General features: G+C 46.2%; 1 long non-coding RNA gene across 2 annotated transcripts; it reads right to left on the bottom strand.

The window, feature by feature from the left end:
• Nucleotides 1-4,817: 4,817 nt before the first annotated feature.
• Nucleotides 4,818-23,250, bottom strand: LOC120384410. Of its 2 annotated transcripts, none has more exons than XR_005588870.1 (3): nt 22,968-23,250; nt 22,184-22,338; nt 4,818-4,981 (listed from the first exon to the last, which is right to left on the bottom strand). It is a non-coding gene; the product is annotated as an uncharacterized LOC120384410 (long non-coding RNA). The 2 variants fall into 2 exon arrangements; XR_005588869.1 differs by lacking the exon at nt 22,968-23,250 and adding an exon at nt 22,512-22,576.
• Nucleotides 23,251-23,377: the final 127 nt, after the last annotated feature.

Raw genomic sequence — 23,377 nt, 5'->3', positions numbered from 1 at the left:
TGTACAACTTAATTCCACCATGTGCATTATGTCAGGCACACTTAAATCTACTCCTCTGCCATGGGTACCGGTTCTCTGCAGTATTACTCCGTCCAGTGTTCCCAGATAGGAAAGCACAGCAAAGCTTGTGATGAAATTGCTTGATATGCCACATCTACCATTAATTAAAGGCTTGTTTAATCCACCAGATGGTCGTCTGCCCTCACGTCGCCCATTGTGGATAAGTTTACCAGGAGAGGGATTTACGGTAGAGGATGCATGACATGCTTCATGATCCGCAGAGAAAGTGACAAATAATTCTCTTGTCTTAGACCCCACTCAACATCAACATGGGTTTGATTTACCAGGAAGGCAATGGAGCCTTCTGAACTGGTTTCACACCAGACATGGAATTTGTGGTTGCAGTGGAATTTTGGTGGCTTTTTAGAGACTGTCCCTATGTCAATTTGGGCAGCCTCAAACCACAACACGTATTGCAGAGGACTGCAAAATGACTCAGCTTCCTGGAGGTCTTCGTGCTTTGAACATCGTTGCTAAGAATGCTGTGGCTTGGCTTGACTGGACTGCATCCTCATTTTCAGCTCCTAATAGTCCTAACTGGTTGCTTAGTTCATATCTTAACAAGGACAATCAGCTGATTTCCTTAGCATCAGCCAGGGCTGAATCCCAAAATGCTCAACCCCCTCTTCTGTGCTCCTTCTTTCTCTTCTTGTCTTTCTCCACTCTTTTTTCTTATCTTCACCTTCTCTTCTGCCCTGACACTTTTCTCCTTCTCCTCTTCCATGCGTCTTCTCTTTTATTTCTCTTTCCCTTTCTCAGTTCCCTGGTGTTTCTTTTAATTAATTCCTTCCACTTCTCTCCTCCCCTCCCTTAACAATCCTTCTCTTAGCCATTTGCCTCTCCTTCCACTTACCTCAGCTCAATTCCCTTATTCAATTCTCCTTTCTCCCTCTCATGCCCTTCTTTAGCAGTGGAAGCAGGTTGGTCCCAGAAGACTCTACTCCTTCATCCTGGTCCCCATACTCAGACCCAGGCTGTTGAATCCTTGGGGCAGCCGGTGTAGGAAGCAATCACTTGAGGCCAGAGAGCAGGCAGCTAACCAAAACCTCCATTTTATTTACAGATATACAGAGAGCTCACTCAGCCAGTTGAAACCGGTTGAGCTAACCCATAATAATCTAACTCAGTTGCCATAGCAACAAAAACCATGACAACCAAATACACAACAAAGAATCCTGTGGCACCTTATAGACTAACAGATGTTTTGCAGCATGAGCTTTCGTGGGTGAATACCCACTTCTTTGGATGCAAGCAGTGGAAATTTCCAGGGGCAGGTGTGTATATATAAGCAAGCAAGAAGCAAGCTAGAGATAACGAGGTTAGATCAATCAGGGAGGATGGGGCCCTGTTCCAGCAGCTGAGGTGTGAAAACCAAGGGAGGAGAAACTGGTTCTGTAATTGGCAAGCCATTCACAGTCTTTGTTTAGTCCTAAACTGATGGTGTTAAATTTGCAGATGAACTGGAGCTCAGCAGTTTCTCTTTGGAGTCTGGTCCTAAAGTTTTTTTGCTGTAAGATAGCCACCTTAAAATCTGCTATTGTGTGGCCAGGGAGGTTGAAGTGTTCTCCTACAGGTTTTTGTATATTTCCATTCCTAATGTCTGATTTGTGTCTTTGTAGGGTAGTCTCTGTCCCTCTGTCCGTCACTGGCCACATGCTGAGCTCCTGCATCTCCCTCTGGAACCAGTAGGAGCTGCTGGTGCCCAGCCGCGCTGATTGTCTTTACCCCACGGCTTTGTGCCATCAGCACCATGCTCTGCTTCGAGTCTTGTGTTATTTAACCCCGTAGAGCATTGTGGGATGCAGTTTGTATGTAAGCCCTGATACACAGTTCAGCTCTATTCTTCCATATGCAGAGAACTGCACTTTATTTTGAACATGTGGCTGTGTGACGTTATGACTGTGATATAATATCTCATTGAAAGATGACAGGGCCAGAAAGAGTTAATTAACTCACAGACTGACCCGACCCATGGGTGAACCTTGAGGACGGTTAGGAAGATATGTAGATAACTAGAGCTTTGAAATGCAAGTCTGCATTGTTAGAGGTAGAAGGGGAGATGTTTGCTCAGGTCTTGTGATGGCAGCAAACAAGTCTTGTCTATTGCTATAGTTTTAATTCAAAGATCAAAAAAGGAATATTAACATTTATGATGATACTTGAGTGAAATAGTGTTATTGTCTATGTGTCTCTTTGAAGGTTGTGCTAACCTGTATCTGAACTGTTTAATGGATAAATTACTCTGTGCCAATTGCCAGGATGTTTGGGAGAAGGAGTTGAGCCTATTGTTTTCTCAGGCCGAAAGGCTGCTGGAAATGTATAAAAAGCCTGGGACACGATCCTTCTTCATCTCAGATCTGCTTTGGGTTTCAAGAGGGGGAGACCTTAAGCCATAAGGATTGAGATCCCCAGTCATTGACTGGAGCCACCCTGAATATGGACATTGGACTATAACCTATGGACTATTTCTAAAAGGACTTTTGGCAACTACAAGCTCATCTCTGCTGTGTATCTGAACCTCAAGAATTGAATTCAAGTCTGTCTGTAGATTAATCTTTTAACCAACACTCTCTCTCTTTTCTTTTTTAATAAATTTTAGCTTAGTTAATAAGAATTGGCTATAGCGTGTATTTTGGGTAAGATCTAAGTTATAATTGGACCTGGGTATGTGGCTGATCCTTTGGGATTGGAAGAACCTTTTCTTTTATATGATGAAGTAAGATTCTTAGGAATCATCATCATATCTGACAGGTGTGTCTGGACGGAGGCCTGAGGCTGGGCACTTTAAGGGAACTGCGGGGTTTGGACTTCTAAGTGACCAGTAAGGTACTGTAGAAGCTGTTTTGTGCTGGTTGGTAAATCTAAGTATTGGAATAACCACCAGCTTCTGGGGTTTATCTGCCCCGTTTGGTTTGCAGTTCACCCTGATTGAGTGACCTCAGCTGGCTCCCACGGGCAGCACCGTCACAGGCTGCCACATGAATGCTTGGTCCAGAGAAGACTCAGCTGGTTGGACTTTCACAAACTCCTTTTGAGTTGCACTGAAGCCCAAAGCACCACAGCATTTTCAAATTCCTCCTCAGAAGGCAGGATGCTACTGAAGGCATTTCCCTCCCGTCTGCAGCCAGCTCTGCTGACCACAGATAGAGCAGGTGAATCTGATCCATATCTGCTCTGGGATCGGGTTATAACATTCATATGCATGAATATGGCAAAAATGTTATTACCTATTAAAATATCACTGGGCAACAAATTTCCGATGCCTACAATAACATCACCCTTAAAATCCATTAGCTAGGGCACAGTTACAGAAAATTCAGCCTAAGCTAAAATATTTAGACTTTTGGCAGGAAGTCTGTCCTCTTCCCTTCCCTTAACCTGAGTGACTTGCGAAGCCACATGGCTCCAGCCTGTACATTCAGTGCTATTCACTTGAGCACTCTTAATAAATTCTTCTCTACCTTCCCAAGACTCAGTCCTAATCAAGTTTGAGGCCATTCTCCTCCTCTACAACTTTCTCTAGGATCACAGTGGTACATTAGCACTCACAGTGGAGGTTGTGGGTGCAGATTGTGGGGTGACCTTACATTTTGGTCAATTTGGTTTGATATGGCCAGGAGACTGCCTGCCTTCCCTTCGGGCAAGGGGCTTTAAAAGCTGAGGTCCCTTGAGGTTCTTTAAACAAAGTTGAGGGTAGGTTTATTCCTAGACCCCTCCTCCCTCATAGCATGAGGAACAGAAGGGTTTCCCTTCCCCAGGGGTTTTAGCAGCAACAAAAGAGTGAACAAGACTAAGGAACACTTTATTTCTACTGTTCATCTCTCTCTCTCCTCCCTCTTTCTAAATGTTTGTGCTAAATGAATAGGGGTCCTATCATTTGAGCTGATCCTATGAAGTACACATGGCTTCAACAGCTACACAAATAGGTGTTAAAAGAAGGACCCAAACTGGTGCCTTGGCTGCACAGTGCAGAAGCTTGTCTCCTGCGTGTCTCCTGCATGTTCCACTCTCCTACCCCAACCCCTGATTCTGTTCCAGGCACCATTGCCTCTGCGATCATTGTGTCTGTGGATGGGACACTCTATAAATCAGAAGTAACTGGAATTTCCTCACCCACTGTGCAATGAATGCTTAGATCCACCACGCTTTGCACCACAGCTGCAGGCCTGGAGTCAGAGTAAACTCTCCAAGCACTTTGCTGAAACCCATGTCACAGTTAAAGGTTTGGGTCAGGTCCTCAGCTGCTGTAAATCTATGTATTTCTAGTGTCTTTCATGGAGCCATGCTCATTTACACCAGGAGGATCTGGCCCTTGTCCTAGTTTTATTGTCCAAATACCCATGTCCCTAAAGGAGCTACCATTCTGAAACCTGTCATTTGTTAGACTTCCCAAATGTTTCTTACCTCTCCTCAGAGCCAATTCTGCTGCTTTACTGAATGAAGGGTCTTTTTCATGGTTTCGTCCCTTACAAGATCCAATCGTCCTTTCAGGTGTTGGATCTGTTCAGCTCCATTCCTATTCCTTTGTACTCAAATCCTGAGCATCTGTAACTCTCCTCCTGAAAAGACAAATCAGCTTCACAAACTAGTTCCTGGAAAGCACAGCTGTGGCTGTAGAGATCAGCATTTGACAGGTAACTTGTTTGCTTATGATCAGTTTTGCAGGCCCACAAATGTACACGATTCTACATGATCTGATACATTTGGCAATAAGAGAATCTTAAAGGCTCACCTCCTTGCGAGTGGTGGTCTGCTGAATTGTGGGTTTGAAACTTGATGGTGATAAGTGATTGTCTTCCCATTCTAGATAAGGAAGGCAAATTTTTCCAGGTCTGGCAACATGCATTTGTTTGTTCTGCAGTAATATGACTGCTTATAATCTGCAATCCCCAGGAGATCAGATCAGCTGCATTTCTTTCACCTGAAGAGAAACCATATCTATTAATTTCTCCATTATGAGGAGAGTTCCTTACCTCTTGGTAGAATTGATGGGTCATGAACCGCTCCTTTCCCTGTGGTTTGGATGGAGTGGGATTTATGCAGCCCTCACCTATGAAAACTTACATCCCTAGTTCCCCCTGCCTGTCCCCACCTCTGTTTGTCTAGGTTACCATCCCTACGGTGGAATGTTCCACTTCCATCACAATGGGCCAATTCTGAGCAGTGCTGAGCTCCTGCATCTCCCTCTGAAACCAGTGAGAGCTGCAAGTGCTCAGCCCCTCTCAGGACTAACCCTGTTGGCTGCATTTCATGGCACCGTGCTGTCCTCCATCTTGTGGTCTAGGCTGATCGCTGCAGACCCACCCGGGGACTGACAGCCAGCGCCTCCTGTGCAGGGGAGTCCAGGCAGGGATTTCAGTGTTAGCTGGAGATGGGAGATACCAGAACCATCACTCCACCCTTCCATGATCGCTGGGGGCTCTGATAAAAGGACACCTGTCATTGGCTGTGTGGGCCCATACGTTGTCCTGGCTCTGGCCAGGTAGCTGCCCCAGCAGACCTCAGTCAAACTGCCCGAAACACAACAGACTCATTCGGTGGCAAAGGCACTTGGCCATGTTTGTTGTTGACAAAGCACTTGTACTAGCACCCCCTAGACTCTGCATAGACACCGGCTCAGTCCGCAGTGGGACTCCCCCCTTGGCCAGATGTACCTTCTGTGGCCCCTCTTTTATACCCTGATACAAACAAGTTGTGTATTACCCCTCTCACGTGCTTAGTTACTACCCTACACCCTGGACCTGTTAGAACAATCGAGTCAAATAGGTAGCACTGTGTACACTTATTCTCATATTTAGAGCTGTAGTCCTAGAACTGAAGGCCAGAAGGGACCACAGATCATCTAATCTGACCTTCTGGATATCACAGGCCACTAAACAGCACCCTGAACCCCCACACTTGGCTCTGGGCCAAGAAACAGAGCCCCGGTCATAACCATAGTAACCTTGAAGATGAAGGATCTGGTCCTGTGCTTGTGCAAAGCACAAGGAGAACGTGCCAGGGCAGTTTCCCCCTTCCCTGGTTCACCTGCTTTAGGCTCCAAGCTCCCAGCCATCACCACTGTTGGGGAGAGACTGTCTTCCCCTCACATACACTCAGTGATGAGCTGCCAAAATCTTAACAACAGGTTCCCTATAAAAAGTTCTGATTTAACAACGGGTTCCCTATAAAAAGTTCTGATTTAAGGGATGTGCGACAGCATGTATTTTTTGTACCAATAGGGTTACCATACGTCCATATTTTCCCAGGAGGTGATTAAGAACCGAAAAGCCTGACATGTCCAGGAAAATACAGATGTATTTTAACCCTACCTAAAGTTCTTTTTTAAAAAGATGGGGCTGAACTAGAAATGAGCTCCGTTTCACATGTGTGGGTGGTGATCAGGGACAGTCTCAATTTTTGGGTCTTTTTCTTATATAGGCTCCTATTACCCCTCACCCCCGTCCCGATTTTTCACACTTGCTGTCTGGTCACTCTAGGGTGTGCACATGTGTGGGTCCCAGCTGCTCCCTGCCCCCCCCCTCATTAAAGCAGGTGTGCAGGGTTACTGCCCTGGGAACTGCAGGGCACCAGTGGATGTGGGGCTGGCTGCAGATAGGGGCGTGGGGCAGGGCTAGCTGGAGGCAGGGAGTGACACGGGCTGGCTGTGGGCAGGTGATGAATCTTACTGAACTTTTGTCCCCCAGCCAGGCCTGCGAAGAGGTCATCGATGCGGGGAAGCGGGTATTGCTCTGCACACAACACTGGGTTGACAGTGACTTTAAAATCACCGCAAATCCGGAGAGAGCCATCTTTCTTCACGATTGGAACGATAGGAGTGGCCCATGAGCTATGGGTAACTGGTATTAGGACTCCATTGGTGACCAGGCGCTCCAGGTCTGCTTCAACTTTTGGCCTGATGGCATATGGCACAGTTCGGGCTTTCAGATATTTTGGTGGACTGTCAGGTTTAATGTTCAATGTCACAGTGATTCCCTTCATAAAATCATCTCCAAAAACAGCAGCATGTTTCCTTAGAATAGGGGTTAGACTGGTTTCTTCTTTAGTCATCCGGTGCACTTCTGCCCAGTTCAGTTGAATCTTCCCAAGCCAAGACCTACCCATTAAGGCTGGGTAGTCACCTCTCACCACAAACAGTGGCAATTTAGCTGCCTGTCCATTGAGCTCCACCTTAACATCAATAGTGCCCAACATGGGCACAGCTTCACCTGTATACGTCTTCAGAACAGTTTTTGTTGCCTTAAGCGGAAGATGCTGTAGCTTTTCCTTATACACAGTCTCAGGAACCAGCGAGACAGCTGCACCGGTGTCTAGTTCCATGCGTACTATAGTTTGCCCTCCAATAAGGGGGTTACCCAGTATTCATGTGAGCCCGCTGCCAAAGACAAAACATGCAGTGGCACTTCCTCTTGTGAGGAGGTGTCACCTTGATCATCCTGGGTCTGCTCTAGGGTATGCAAGGTTCCTCTTTTTGTCAGCCAGACCACAGGCCTCTTTTTCTTTTGTTTACAGGCACACTCAATGTGTCCCTTTTTGCCACAGTGTTGACACACCAGGTCCTTACACCAGCATTCTGATGCCTGGTGACCCAGCTTACCACAGCGGTAACATTCTTGACTCTGCACCGTTTTGTGGGTCAGTTCTTGTGACACTTTTTGCACCCTAGGGGATGCACCGATGTATTGTGCCTCCCTTGTAGCCAGTTCCATGGAGACAGCAATATCAACAGCCTTCTGTAATGTAAGCTGAGCCTCTGTCAGTAGGCGCTTCCGTATACCTTCACTGCAGAGGCCACACACTAACCTGTCACGCAGGGCATCATTTAACATCTCTTTAAATTCACAGTGTTCTGTTAGCTTTTTTAAAATGGCTACAAATTGTACAACTGTTTCATCTTCCTTTTGGTCTCTTTTGTGGAACCTATATCTTTCAGCAATTACCAGTGGTTTTGGGGAGAAATGAGACCCCAGGATTTCCACAATGTTACTGTAAGATTTAGTCTCAGGCTTAACAGGGTGCAGTAAGCTGCGTAGCAGAGAGTAGGTTTTAGCCCCTACAACAGTTAAGAATATTGGCACCTTCTTCGCTTCTGTAATGTCATTTGCAATACCAGATTGAGAGAACCTTTTTCTTTTATTGGGGTGTTGGTTTTCATAACCATTTATCCCCAGGACGAGTGCACTGGTGGTGATACTGGGAGACTGGAGTGTCTAAGGAAATTGCTTGTGTGACTTGTGGTTAGCCAGTGGGGTGAGACCAAAGTCCCTTTTGTCTGGCTGGTTTGGCTTGCCTTAGAGGTGGAAAAACCCCAGCCTAGGGCTGTTACTGCCCTGTTTAAGCAATTGGTCCTGATTTGGCACTCTCAGTTGGGTCCCGCCAGAATCGCTCCGTCACAGTGGCGTAGTCGTGCTTGGATCCACAGAACCAGGTCAATTAAGCTTTGGGTCAGAACCCCACGCTATCCAAATTTTAACTTTGGGATTGAGAGTTTTGTTGGTTAAAGATCAGTGACCATGAGACAGAAAGCATCAGGAAAAGCAAGGAAACTGCAAGCCTTGAGAGACAGCCTGCAGTTTGATTATGAGCAAGAACTGGCAGAAATTCGAATGGAGAAAGAGGCTGATGAGAGAAAGAAAGAAGTTGCTAAGAGAGAAGAAAAAGCTCGTAAGAGGCGTCTGGAGCTGCTGGCTGCTGAGGAGAAAACTCGACAGATGCAACAGGAGACAGCTAGACTCCAACTCCAAGCAATGGAAGAACAGCAGAGACTGTATCCTCTTGAAAGTCCAGTTTGTAACAATGTTGGTATGTTGTATAACTCTGAGCAGTTGTCTGGGGGTAACCAAATGTACCCCAACAATGCCACCTTTTATGTCAATGCTGTTACTGTGGGTTCAGTAGGGGGTGGCCCCATAAATTGTGCCAGTGCTATGGATGGGAATGGTAATGGAAAATTCATAGAGTGTGTAAAAGTCAATGGTAAAAGCTGTTTAGGGCAAATTATGGCTTCTAACATCACTCTTGTTAAAGCAGATCTGGTCAAAGAGGAAGATTATTTACCAAATCAGAGTGTGAATGTTGTGATCCTCTGTGAGTTTACTGTCCGTGTGCCTTTAGCCAGAATCCACCTTGAGTGGAATGGGGCTCAGCATGAAGTGATAGCTGGCGTCAGGAAGTTATTGCCTAAAGATCTTTTAATTGGGGAGAATGTTACAGCTTTGTTCAGTCCAGGTAGCCAGTCACAGGAGAGGAATGATCTTAAACCTGTGTCTATTGTGGGCAATGATTTGCCTGAGGAGGGTTGCTCCAAAGGTTTGTCTGTGCAAAAAAGCAGTATTTCTGGGAATGAAGTTTCTGAATGTCTGTCTGATGTCTCAGAAGGAAATCTGGAGTTAGATCAAGAGCAGAAAGATCTCATTGGTGAGGAAAAGGTTTCTCAGGAGCAGATTAAAGTAAATGGTCAGGTTAAAGCCCTAACTGAGGAAGGAAAGGGTAAATTTGTAATGGGTAATGGATTGGTGGCTAATGCAGCTTGTAGAAGTAAACCTGAAATGGGTAACTGTGATTTGCTAAAAGTAGCTCAGTGTAGTGAAAAGAGCAGCAGCTTATCTGTTGGGAGAGGCAATGTGCCTGGTTGCAGGGCCGGCTTTAGGCCAATTCAACCAATTCCCCCGAATCGGGCCCCGCGCCTAAGAGGGCCCCGCACACAAGCCCTGACAGTGCGCTGTACCGGGGTGGCCCAGCTTCCCCAGGGGGCAATTTAAAGGGCCTGGGGCTCCCAGCAGGGACTGGAGCCTCAGGCCCTTTAAATTGCCACCAGAGCCCCACTGCTAGAGCTCTGGGGGCTATTTAAAAAGTCTGGGGCTCCCCTTGCTTCTACTGCCCCAGCCCTTTAAATAGCCCCTGGAACCCCACTGCTTTGCCAAGGCTCCCGTGGCTATTTAAAGGGACGGGGCTGTAGAAGCAGGGGAGCCCCAGGCCCTTTAAATAGCCCCCGAACCCCGGGCTGCTGCTGCTGCTACCCTGGTGGGGGAGGGAGGAGGAGGCACTTACCGTACAGGGTGGGCGGTACCCCTGTACCCGCACCCCTGCCTGCACCCAGCGCCGCACTCCTGCCCTGCCTGCAGCCAGCCCCTGCCCGCACCAGCCCCGCACCTCCTGCCCTGTCTCCAGACAACCCCTGCCGCACGCCCCTGCCTGAAGCCAGCCAGTCCCGCACTCCTCTGTGTCCAGCGCTGCCAACCCTTGCCACACCCCCCTGCAGCCCTACCTGAAGCCAGTCAGCCCACCCCACACACCCCTGCCTCCAGCCAGCCCCACACCCCTTGCCCTGCTTGCAGCCAGACCCTACCTCCAGTCAGCCCCTGCCCTGCCTCCAGCCAGCCCCATGTCCACTGCTGCCCTGCAGTTCCCAGGGCAGTAACCCTGCTTCAATGAGGGGGCAGGGAGCAGCTGGGACCACACATGGGCACACCTAGGGTGTCCAGAGAGCAAATGTGAAAAATTGGAACAGGGGTGGGGGGTAACAGGAGCCTATATAAGAAAAAGAACCCCAAATCGGGACTGTCCCTATAAAATCTGGACATCTGGACACCCTAGCACACCCCCAGGGAGTGGCGGGGATCCACACACATGAAACGGAGCTCAGTTCTAGTTCAGGCTCATCTTTTTAAAAAAGAACTTTAGGTCTGGTTAACGTACATCTGTATTTTCCCAGACATGTCCAGCTTTTTGGTTCTTAAATCGCCATCCGGGAGGAATTTTTTAAAATACGGACGTATGGTAACCCTATTGGTACAAAAAATACATACTGTGGCACATCCCTTAAAGCAGAACTTTTTACAGGGAACCGGTTGCTAAGAAATGAAAGGCTTTTTTTTACATGTTTTTTTTTTTTAGTCATCCCTGCCGGGGCCCCGCCAAAAATGTTCCAATTGGGCCCCGCACTTCCTAAAGCCGGCCCTGCTGGTAGGGAAAGTTTGGAGGAGCCTAGGCAGCCTTGTGAGCTGATGGCTTTGTCTAATCAGCAGTTTGGGAAGGGAGGGATAGTGGAAGATGAGTGTCCATATCCCTTACCTGTTTCCTGTGTGGAGAAATGTGACAGTGGAGGGAATGTGCCTATGTCGGTCAGGGGTATTGACTTGCCTATGAAGGGAGCTACCTCAGTCTCCAAGCAGTTGTCTGTGAACAGCCCTGTGTGCTGGGACAAGGGAAATGAGATCCCAAGCTGTGTGTCGGGTGAAGGAGAATGTGTCTCCGGCTCTTCTGTGTCTGTGGAGCAAACAGAAGGGGCCTTTCAGCCTGTGATGGTTGAGGGTGATTCAGTTGTCTCGGAGTTGGTTGTAAATACAGCTAAAGCCCAGGAAGGGAATAGTCCTGAGTTTGTGTCTGCTGGGGAGAATGGCACTGTGACTAGGTTGCATCCAGTTAGTGTCATAGCAAGGTCCCAAAGACCAGACAGTTCTGGTGCTTGTAGTTTGCCAGTTGCTAATGTGTGGTTGGAAAAGGGTGCAGCAACTCTGTCTGATCAGGGTGATACCCTAGCCAGGGCACAAGGAGAGCATGAAGGTGATTTAAGTGTGTTACCTACTGACAGTTTGACAACTTGTAGCAAGAAGGAAAAGATTCCTGAACTTGTTCATGGCCAAGGGAAGGAGACTGCTTCTGACCTGTTATCTAGAAAGTCTGTAGGTGTGCCTAAAAGGGGATTGTGTAGAAATCCGCCTGTGGGGCCTGAAGTGAGTCTAAGTGTAAGTGAGACCCAGAAAGCGGCTGTGGTTGCTCAGGGAAGTGTTCCTGTAGAGCAAGCCCTAGGTGGAGAGGGGAAGGGCAGAATTTCTGTGAGGGGTGAATTGCTGCTTAGAGAAGCTCCTAGGGAAAGGAATCCTCATGGTAGCCTGTGCAAGCAGTTTACTGCAACTGAAGGGTGTAAAAGTGATTTAATCAAGGAAGTTTCAGTTCCTAACAGCCAGAAATTTTCTGTTGTGAATGGATCCACTGACTTTCCTTTTGAGAGATCCAGTGTGGGCAGCTTTGAAAAGGTCTCAGGTGGAGTAGAAGCTGTTAAGGAAATTGAGCAGCCCTATAACCACCTGGCTGTGTGTGGCCAGCTTGTTGGGGACACAATGGTGTTGGGACAGAAAGGTCTCCAGGCTGAATCTGTAAGTGAGCAGTCTGTGCTTCAGGATCTGAGGACAGATTCAGTTACTGGTGTTTCAAAGCAGAACAGTTTTAGGGCTGAATGCTTGAGGAGGCAGGGGAGAGCAAGCCAGCTCTCACCCTCAGACCCTTTGGATTTGTGTGGTATCTCTGTAAGACAAAGTCCAGCCGTGGAATCCATAGCAGCTAAGAAGTTAAAAGCTAGTGTCTGTGTTGATGCGAATTACTTGGCTGGCAGGGAGAAGAAGGACTTGCTAATAGCTGTTAGCACAGAGGGCCCGCCCCATCAGCCAGTGAATTCTGTTAAGCAAGAGAAATCAGGGTTTAATCCTGAAGGACGAGAAGAAAAGAGAAGACTGAATTTTGCAAAGGGAACCCACAGGTTAACCCTAAAAGGCCCAAACTCCAATGGTATTGAGCCAAGGGTGTGGCATGACAAACATGTTTGTAAATGGACACTTGCAATCAATTTGTTGTTATTGCTAATGCTAAATTTTGTAACTAATGGGTTGCTATTGCCAAGAACTGTAACAATGTACAATGTGCCTAATCTTTTGGAAAGTCCCTTAAACATGTTGAAAGAAATACATGAAAACACACTTTATGTTAAAGGGCCTTGCTATACTGATGTTTCACAGTTAATGCATGTAAACAGTGTTGGAACTTTTCACAAGGGAAAATACATTCCAGACCCGATGTGCTGTATGAAAGGGGAAACTGAGGCACACTACCATATTGCTTTCATGGCTAAATGCCAAGAGTCCTGTACTATGAACAACATCAATATCTACATTGGTTTAATGTTAATTGGGTTCAAAACATTGGCCAAAGCTGGTATGGATAAAGTAGCTGTTTTCTTTAGCTCTTGGCAAGATCACATGAAACATACAGGAACTATGCTGCAAAAAGCTAACCAAGTTATACCTTAAGTTTGTAAAGAGATCCATTCATGTTATTGAACATGACTTTGATAAACCATTTCGGTTATACACTGGTACGGCCTCTAGCACAACACTAGCTGTAGTGAGACAGACCCAAGGAAAGGGGGCTCTTGGGATGCAGTCAGCGATGTTTTGGCATCCCTTCCTGCATCAATTTTGCGTTGGGGGTGTGACGTTATTGATATAAATGGGAACCATATAGAACATGGGTTGCAACCAAGGTCCTGTGGTGGCACAAAATCCTAAGTAAAGGGGGTCATATAAGGTGTCTAAGACCAGGTTCTGGGTTGCTGGTTATGATTATGCTGTCTGTATGTCTGTGTATCATTTTGTAGTTTAAGTACAAGTATTGGCTCTATACTGTCTATATTTTGTATTATGCTCTGCCTCTGGGAAGTGTCCCAGACAAAGCTGATGTTAGCCCGGCATAGCTGGCTTGATGGCCCATTAAAGGGCCATCAGCTACACAATTGACCCATGGAGAGAAGGCAGACACGCCTTGTGACTCAGCAAAGTATGCAGGGACTGGCCCATGTGACTCCAGACTCCATATTTTTGCTGTAAGTTTCCACCGTGAGGACAAAGGGATTCTTACACCTGGAAAAGCCTATATAAGGCTGATGCATCATCTCCATCTGGTCTTCAATCCTGCTTCTGACCTCTGGAGGGACTTTGCCACAAACTGAAGCTCTACACCAGGGACTGAGGACCCATCCCAGCGGGGGATGTTCCAGAGACTTAATCTAAACCTGCAGTTTACTCCAGCACTACTGCAAGCCTGAACTAAGAACTTTGCCATTACTGTATGTAATTGATTCCATTTAACCAATTCTACCTCTCTTCTCTACCTTTTCCCTTTGTAAATAAACCTTTAGATTTTAGATTCTAAAGGATTGGCAACAGCGTGATTTGTGGGTAAGATCTGATGTGTATATTGACCTGGGTCTGGGGCTTGGTCCTTTGGGATTGAGAGAACCTTTTTCTTTTATTGGGGTGTTGGTTTTCATAACCATTTATCCCCAGGACGAGTGCACTGGTGGTGATACTGGGAGACTGGAGTGTCTAAGGAAATTGCTTGTGTGACTTGTGGTTAGCCAGTGGGGTGAGACCAAAGTCCTTTTTGTCTGGCTGGTTTGGCTTGCCTTAGAGGTGGAAAAACCCCAGCCTAGGGCTGTAACTGCCCTGTTTAAGCAATTGGTCCTGATTTGGCACTCTCAGTTGGGTCCCGCCAGAATCGCTCCGTCACAGTAGCCATGATTTTTAGTTTCACTTTCACAGTCAGTGCAAACAAGCAGCTTTTTTTGTTTGTTTGTTCTTTACCTTGACTTCTACTTCCTTCTGTTACTGGAGCAGCACCAGGATCCCACCCTCGTCGCCAGTGTTGAATCCCTGGGGCAGCCGGTGTAGGAAGCAATCACTTGAGGCCAGAGAGCAGGCAGCTAACCAAAACCTCCATTTTATTTACAGATATACAGAGAGCTCACTCAGCCAGTTGAAACCGGTTGAGCTAACCCATAATAATCTAACTCAGTTGCCATAGCAACAAAAACCATGACAACCAAATACACAACACAGGCAGCACCATGTGCTCTGGGTGACAGCCTGGTGTGAAATGCTGTAGCCCCTGGTGGCCGATCCAACAATCACTGCATCACAAGAGACAGTCGCGGGTCATTGTCACCATCTCCTCACTTGGGCAAAGTGAGGAAAGTGACCTGCCCCACTTCCTCCCAGGGGAGCTTTAGGGGGATGTGTCTGGCAGGCTGTGAAAGTAAACAATAGCTGAGCAGAGAACAATTAAATGGCTCCAATTATGCTGCAGATCTACAGCCGCCCAGTGGGGCTGTAAATGGGAAAATTGTTATTGAGTGACAAGCATCCCCATTTCCATTTATTTGGGAGGAGAGTCTCCTGTGGCCCTACTCGGTGGTAGAAAGAGCTCACCTCCAATTAGATCCCGGCCCTGCCTGTGCCTTGTAATTACTCTCCTGGCTCCATGTGTCTCTGTCCCTCTGTCCGTCACTGGCCACATGCTGAGCTCCTGCATCTCCCTCTGGAACCAGTAGGAGATGCTGGTGCCCAGCCGCGCTGATTGTCTTTACCCCACGGCTTTGTGCCATCAGCACCATGCTCTGCTTCGAGTCTTGTGTTATTTAACCCCGTAGAGCATTGTGGGATGCAGTTTGTACGTAAGCCCTGATACACAGTTCAGCTCTATTCTTCCATATGCAGAGAACTGCACTTTATTTTGAACATGTGGCTGTGTGACGTTATGACTGTGATATAATATCTCATTGAAAGATGACAGGGCCAGAAAGAGTTAATTAACTCACAGACTGACCTGACCCATGGGTGAACCTTGAGGACGGTTAGGAAGATATGTAGATAACTAGAGCTTTGAAATGCAAGTCTGCATTGTTAGAGGTAGAAGGAGATGTTTGCTCAGGTCTTGTGATGGCAGCAAACAAGTCTTGTCTATTGCTATAGTTTTAATTCAAAGATCAAAAAAGGAATATTAACATTTATGATGATACTTGAGTGAAATAGTGTTATTGTCTATGTGTCTCTTTGAAGGTTGTGCTAACCTGTATCTGAACTGTTTAATGGATAAATTACTCTGTGCCAATTGCCAGGATGTTTGGGAGAAGGAGTTGAGCCTATTGTTTTCTCAGGCCGAAAGGCTGCTGGAAATGTATAAAAAGCCTGGGACACGATCCTTCTTCATCTTAGATCTGCTTTGGGTTTCAAGAGGGGGAGACCTTAAGCCATAAGGATTGAGATCCCCAGTCATTGACTGGAGCCACCCTGAATATGGACATTGGACTATAACCTATGGACTATTTCTAAAAGGACTTTTGGCAACTACAAGCTCATCTCTGCTATGTATCTGAACCTCAAGAATTGAATTCAAGTCTGTCTGTAGATTAATCTTTTAACCAACACTCTCTCTCTTTTCTTTTTTAATAAATTTTAGCTTAGTTAATAAGAATTGGCTATAGCGTGTATTTTGGGTAAGATCTAAGTTATAATTGGACCTGGGTATGTGGCTGATCCTTTGGGATTGGAAGAACCTTTTCTTTTATATGATGAAGTAAGATTCTTAGGAATCATCATCATATCTGACAGGTGTGTCTGGACGGAGGCCTGAGGCTGGGCACTTTAAGGGAACTGCGGGGTTTGGACTTCTAAGTGACCAGTAAGGTACTGTAGAAGCTGTTTTGTGCTGGTTGGTAAATCTAAGTATTGGAATAACCACCAGCTTCTGGGGTTTATCTGCCCCGTTTGGTTTGCAGTTCACCCTGATTGAGTGACCTCAGCTGGCTCCCACGGGCAGCACCGTCACAGTGGCGTAGTCGTGCAAGGATCCACAGAACCAGGTCAATTAAACTTTGGGTCAGAACCCCACGCTATCCAAAGTGGAATTTTGGTATTGAGAGTTTGGTTGGTTAAAGACCATGAGCCAGAAAGCAACAGCAGAAGCAATGAATCTGCAAGCCCTGATGAACAGCCTGCAGTTTGAATATGAGCAAAAACTGGCAGAAATTCGAATGAAAGAGAAGCAAGCCTTGGCCCAGCTGGAGAAAGAGGCTGCTGAGAGAGAAGAAAGAAGAGAAGAAAGAGCTTGTAAGCGGCGTCTGGAGCTACTGGCTGCTGAGGAGAAAGCTCGACAGAGGCAACAGGAGCTCGAACAGGAGACCCAGAAGATGCAACAAGAAACTGCCAGACTTCAGCTCCAAGTCAAAAAAGCAAGGGAAAAACAGCAGAAACTGTATCCTCTTGAAAATCCAGTTTATAACTGTGTTGATAGGTGGTATTACTCTGGGCAGTTTACTGTGTTTAACCAGTTTTGCTATGGCTGGGGAGAGGGGGATTCTAACCTGGTGGGTAATAGCTGTTTGTCTGTGCCAGAAAGCAGTGTGTCTGTAAATGAAGTTTCTGAATGTCTGTTTGATGTCTCAGAAGTAAATCTGAAGTTAGATCAGGAGCAGAAAGATCTCCTGGGTGAGGAAAATGTTTCTCAAGAGCAAATTAAAGTAAATACTCAAGTGGAAGCCCTAACTGAGGAAGGAGAGGGTAGATTTGTGATGGGTAATGGATTGGTGGCTAGTACAGCTTGTAAAAGTGAACCTGAAAAGAATAACTGTGATTTGCTGGAAGTAGCTCAGTGTAGTGAGAAGAACAGCAGTTTATCTGTTGGGAGTGGCAATGTGCCTGGCAGGAAAAGTCTGGATAAGCCTAGGCAGCCTTGTGAGCTAATGGCTTTGTCTAGTCAGCAGTTTGGAAAGGGAGGGATAGTGGAAAATAAGTGTCCCTGTCCCTTACCTGTTTCCTGTGTGGAGAAATGTGACAGTGAAGGCAATGTGCCTGTGTCTGTCAGGGGTATTGACTTGCCTATGGAGGGAGCTACCCCAGTCTCCAAGCAGTTGTCTGTGAACAGCCCTATGTGCTGGGACAAGGGAAGTGAAATCCCAAGCTGGGTGTCTGGTGAAGGAGAATGTGTCTCCGGCTCTTCTGTGTCTGTGAAGCAGACAGAAGGGGCCTTTCAGCCTGTGATGGTTGAGGGTGATTCAGTTGTTTTAAAGTGGGTTGTAAATACAGCTAAAGCCCAGGAAGGGAATGGTCCTAAGTTTGTGTCTGCTGGGGAGAATGGCACTGTGACTAGGTTGCATCCAGTTAGTGTCATAGCAAGATCCCAAAGACCAAACAATTCTGGTGCTTGTAGTTTGCCAGTTGCTAATGTGTGGTTGGAAAAGGGTGCAGCAGCTCTGTCTGATCAGGGTGATGCCCTAGCCAGGACACAAGGAGAGCATGAAGGTGATTTAAGTGTGTTACCTACTGACAGTTTAACAACTTGTAGCAAGAAAGAAAAGATTCCTGCACTAGTTCATGGCCAAGGAAAGGAGATTGCTTCTAACCTGTTATCTAGAAAGTCTGTAGGTTTGCTTGAAAGGGAATTGTATAGAAATCTGCCTGTTGGGCCTGAGGTGATCATGAATGTAAGTAAAACCCAAAAAGAGTCTGTTGTGGCTCAGAAAAGTGTTCCTTTAGAGCAAGCCCTGGGTGAAGAGGGTAAGAGCAGAATTTCTGTGAAAGGTAAACTGTTGCTTAGAGAAGCTGCTAAGGAGAGAAATCCTCCTGGTAATCTGTGCAAGCAGTTTACTGCGACTGAAGGGTGTGAAAGTAATTTAATCAAAAAAGTTTCAGTTCCTAACAGCCAGAAATTTTCTGTTGTAAATGGATCCACTGACTTTCCTTTTGAAAGATCCAGTGTGGGGAGCTTTGAAAAGGTCTCAGATGGAGTAAGAGCTGTTAAAAAAGTTGAGCAGCCCTATAATCAAGTGGCTGTGTGTGGCCAGCTTGTTGGGAAGACAATGGTGTTGGAACAGGACTGTCTCCATACTAATTTTGTAAGTGAGCAGTCTGTGCTTCAGGGTCTGAGGAGAGATTTGGTTACTGGTGTTTCAGAGCAGAACAGTTTTATGGCTGGATGCTTAAGGATGCAGGGGAGAGCAAGCAGATTCTCACCCTCAGACTCTTTGGATTTGTGTGGTATCTCTGTAAGACAAAGTCCAGCCTTGGAATGGGTAGCAGCTGAAAATCTAAACGCTAGTGTCTGTGTTAATGCAAATTACTTGGCTGGCAGGGAGAAGAAAGACTTGCTAATAGCTGTTAGCAAACAGAGCCCACCCCACCAGCCAGTGAATTCTGTTAAACAAAAGAAATCAGGGTTTAATCCTTCAGGACAAGGAGAAAAGAAAAAACTTAATTTTGCAAAGGAAAGCCACAGGGTAACCCTAAAAGGCCCAAGCCCCAATGGTATTAAGCCAAAGGTGTGGCATAGCAAACATGATGGTAGATGGACACCTGCAATGGATTTGTTGTTGTTGCTGATGGTAATGTTTGTAACTAATGTGTTGCTATTACCAAGAAATGTAAGAATGTACAATGTGCCTAATCTTATGGAAAATCCCTTGAACATGTTAAAAGTAATGCATAAAAACTCACTTTATGTTAAAAGGCCTGTAAACAGTCTTGGAACTTTTCATAGGAGAAAAGACACTCCGGACCTAATGTGCTGTGTTAAAAGGGAAACTAAGGCACACTACCATATTGCTTGCATGGCTAAATGCCAAAATTCCTGTACAATGAACAACATTAATATCTACATTGGTTTAATGTTAATTGGGTTCCAGGCATTTGCCAAAGCTTGTATAGATAAAATAGCTAGTTTCTTTAGCTCTTGGCAAAATCACATGAAACATACAGGAACCCTGCTGCAAGAGCAGATCCAATCCACTATTGTTCTAAGTGAGTTTTACCTTGAGTTCATAAAAAGATTCAATCATGTTATTGAACATGAGTTGGGTAAACCATTTCTGTTATACAGTGACATGGCTTCTAACCAATACAAACTGTACTAAGACAAAACCCAGGATGGGGAGCTTTTGGGATGCAGTCAGTGATGTTTGTGTCATCCCTTCCTGCATCAATTTTGCGTTGGGGGTGTGACGTTATGACTGTGATATAATATCTCATTGAAAGATGACAGGGCCAGAAAGAGTTAATTAACTCACAGACTGACCTGACCCATGGGTGAACCTTGAGGACGGTTAGGAAGATATGTAGATAACTAGAGCTTTGAAATGCAAGTCTGCATTGTTAGAGGTAGAAGGGGAGATGTTTGCTCAGGTCTTGTGATGGCAGCAAACAAGTCTTGTCTATTGCTATAGTTTTAATTCAAAGATCAAAAAAGGAATATTAACATTTATGATGATACTTGAGTGAAATAGTGTTATTGTCTATGTGTCTCTTTGAAGGTTGTGCTAACCTGTATCTGAACTGTTTAATGGATAAATTACTCTGTGCCAATTGCCAGGATGTTTGGGAGAAGGAGTTGAGCCTATTGTTTTCTCAGGCCGAAAGGCTGCTGGAAATGTATAAAAAGCCTGGGACACGATCCTTCTTCATCTCAGATCTGCTTTGGGTTTCAAGAGGGGGAGACCTTAAGCCATAAGGATTGAGATCCCCAGTCATTGACTGGAGCCACCCTGAATATGGACATTGGACTATAACCTATGGACTATTTCTAAAAGGACTTTTGGCAACTACAAGCTCATCTCTGCTGTGTATCTGAACCTCAAGAATTGAATTCAAGTCTGTCTGTAGATTAATCTTTTAACCAACACTCTCTCTTTTCTTTTTTAATAAATTTTAGCTTAGTTAATAAGAATTGGCTATAGCGTGTATTTTGGGTAAGATCTAAGTTATAATTGGACCTGGGTATGTGGCTGATCCTTTGGGATTGGAAGAACCTTTTCTTTTATATGATGAAGTAAGATTCTTAGGAATCATCATCATATCTGACAGGTGTGTCTGGACGGAGGCCTGAGGCTGGGCACTTTAAGGGAACTGCGGGGTTTGGACTTCTAAGTGACCAGTAAGGTACTGTAGAAGCTGTTTTGTGCTGGTTGGTAAATCTAAGTATTGGAATAACCACCAGCTTCTGGGGTTTATCTGCCCCGTTTGGTTTGCAGTTCACCCTGATTGAGTGACCTCAGCTGGCTCCCACGGGCAGCACCGTCACAGGCTGCCACATGAATGCTTGGTCCAGAGAAGACTCAGCTGGTTGGACTTTCACAAACTCCTTTTGAGTTGCACTGAAGCCCAAAGCACCACAGCATTTTCAAATTCCTCCTCAGAAGGCAGGATGCTACTGAAGGCATTTCCCTCCCGTCTGCAGCCAGCTCTGCTGACCACAGATAGAGCAGGTGAATCTGATCCATATCTGCTCTGGGATCGGGTTATAACATTCATATGCATGAATATGGCAAAAATGTTATTACCTATTAAAATATCACTGGGCAACAAATTTCCGATGCCTACAATAACATCACCCTTAAAATCCATTAGCTAGGGGCACAGTTACAGAAAATTCAGCCTAAGCTAAAATATTTAGACTTTTGGCAGGAAGTCTGTCCTCTTCCCTTCCCTTAACCTGAGTGACTTGCGAAGCCACATGGCTCCAGCTATTCATTCAGTGCTATTCACTTGAGCACTCTTAATAAATTCTTCTCTACCTTCCCAAGACTCAGTCCTAATCAAGTTTGAGGCCATTCTCCTCCTCTACAACTTCCTCTAGGATCACAGTGGTACATTAGCACTCACAGTGGAGGTTGTGGGTGCAGATTGTGGGGTGACCTTACATTTTGGTCAATTTGGTTTGATATGGCCAGGAGACTGCCTGCCTTCCCTTCGGGCAAGGGGCTTTAAAAGCTGAGGTCCCTTGAGGTTCTTTAAACAAAGTTGAGGGTAGGTTTATTCCTAGACCCCTCCTCCCTCATAGCATGAGGAACAGAAGGGTTTCCCTTCCCCAGGGGTTTTAGCAGCAACAAAAGAGTGAACAAGACTAAGGAACACTTTATTTCTACTGTTCATCTCTCTCTCTCCTCCCTCTTTCTAAATGTTTGTGCTAAATGAATAGGGGTCCTATCATTTGAGCTGATCCTATGAAGTACACATGGCTTCAACAGCTACACAAATAGGTGTTAAAAGAAGGACCCAAACTGGTGCCTTGGCTGCACAGTGCAGAAGCTTGTCTCCTGCGTGTCTCCTGCATGTTCCACTCTCCTACCCCAACCCCTGATTCTGTTCCAGGCACCATTGCCTCTGCGATCATTGTGTCTGTGGATGGGACACTCTATAAATCAGAAGTAACTGGAATTTCCTCACCCACTGTGCAATGAATGCTTAGATCCACCACGCTTTGCACCACAGCTGCAGGCCTGGAGTCAGAGTAAACTCTCCAAGCACTTTGCTGAAACCCATGTCACAGTTAAAGGTTTGGGTCAGGTCCTCAGCTGCTGTAAATCTATGTATTTCTAGTGTCTTTCATGGAGCCATGCTCATTTACACCAGGGGAGGATCTGGCCCCTTGTCCTAGTTTTATTGTCCAAATACCCATGTCCCTAAAAGGGAGCTACCATTCTGAAACCTGTCATTTGTTAGACTTCCCAAATGTTTCTTACCTCTCCTCAGAGCCAATTCTGCTGCTTTACTGAATGAAGGGTCTTTTTCATGGTTTCGTCCCTTACAAGATCCAATCGTCCTTTCAGGTGTTGGATCTGTTCAGCTCCATTCCTATTCCTTTGTACTCAAATCCTGAGCATCTGTAACTCTCCTCCTGAAAAGACAAATCAGCTTCACAAACTAGTTCCTGGAAAGCACAGCTGTGGCTGTAGAGATCAGCATTTGACAGGTAACTTGTTTGCTTATGATCAGTTTTGCAGGCCCACAAATGTACACGATTCTACATGATCTGATACATTTGGCAATAAGAGAATCTTAAAGGCTCACCTCCTTGTGAGTGGTGGTCTGCTGAATTGTGGGTTTGAAACTTGATGGTGATAAGTGATTGTCTTCCCATCAGGGGCGGCTCTAGACACCAGCGCGCCAAGCAGGCGCTTGGGGCGGCCGTTTCCGGGGGGCGGCATTTGGCTCCGGTGGAGCTCCCGCCGGCATGCCTGCGGCAGGTCCACCGGAGCCGGGAAGAGGGGACCCGCCGCGGGACCGGGGAAGGGCGGCGCAGCGCTCCGCGCTGCTTGGGGCAGCCCGATTTCTAGAGCCGCCCCTGCTTCCCATTCTAGTCAAGGAAGGCAAATTTTTCCAGGTCTGGCAACATGCATTTGTTTGTTCTGCAGTAATATGACTGCTTATAATCTGCAATCCCCAGGAGATCAGATCAGCTGCATTTTTTTCACCTGAAGAGAAACCATATCTATTAATTTCTCCATTATGAGGAGAGTTCCTTACCTCTTGGTAGAATTGATGGGTCATGAACCGCTCCTTTCCCTGTGGTTTGGATGGAGTGGGATTTATGCAGCCCTCACCCCTGAAAACTTACATCCCTAGTTCCCCCTGCCTGTCCCCACCTCTGTTTGTCTAGGTTACCATCCCTACGGTGGAATGTTCCACTTCCATCACAATGGGCCAATTCTGAGCAGTGCTGAGCTCCTGCATCTCCCTCTGAAACCAGTGAGAGCTGCAAGTGCTCAGCCCCTCTCAGGACTAACCCTGTTGGCTGCATTTCATGGCACCGTGCTGTCCTCCATCTTGTGGTCTAGGCTGATCGCTGCAGACCCACCCAGGGACTGACAGCCAGCGCCTCCTTTGCAGGGGAATCCAGGCAGGGGTTTCAGTGTTAGCTGGAGATGGGAGATACC

Source organism: Mauremys reevesii, linkage group 16 (assembly GCF_016161935.1).
Source record: "Mauremys reevesii isolate NIE-2019 linkage group 16, ASM1616193v1, whole genome shotgun sequence".
NCBI lineage: Eukaryota > Metazoa > Chordata > Testudines > Geoemydidae > Mauremys > Mauremys reevesii.
The sequence above is the reverse complement of the archived record's forward strand: the minus strand, read 5'-3'. Positions and strand labels throughout refer to the sequence as shown.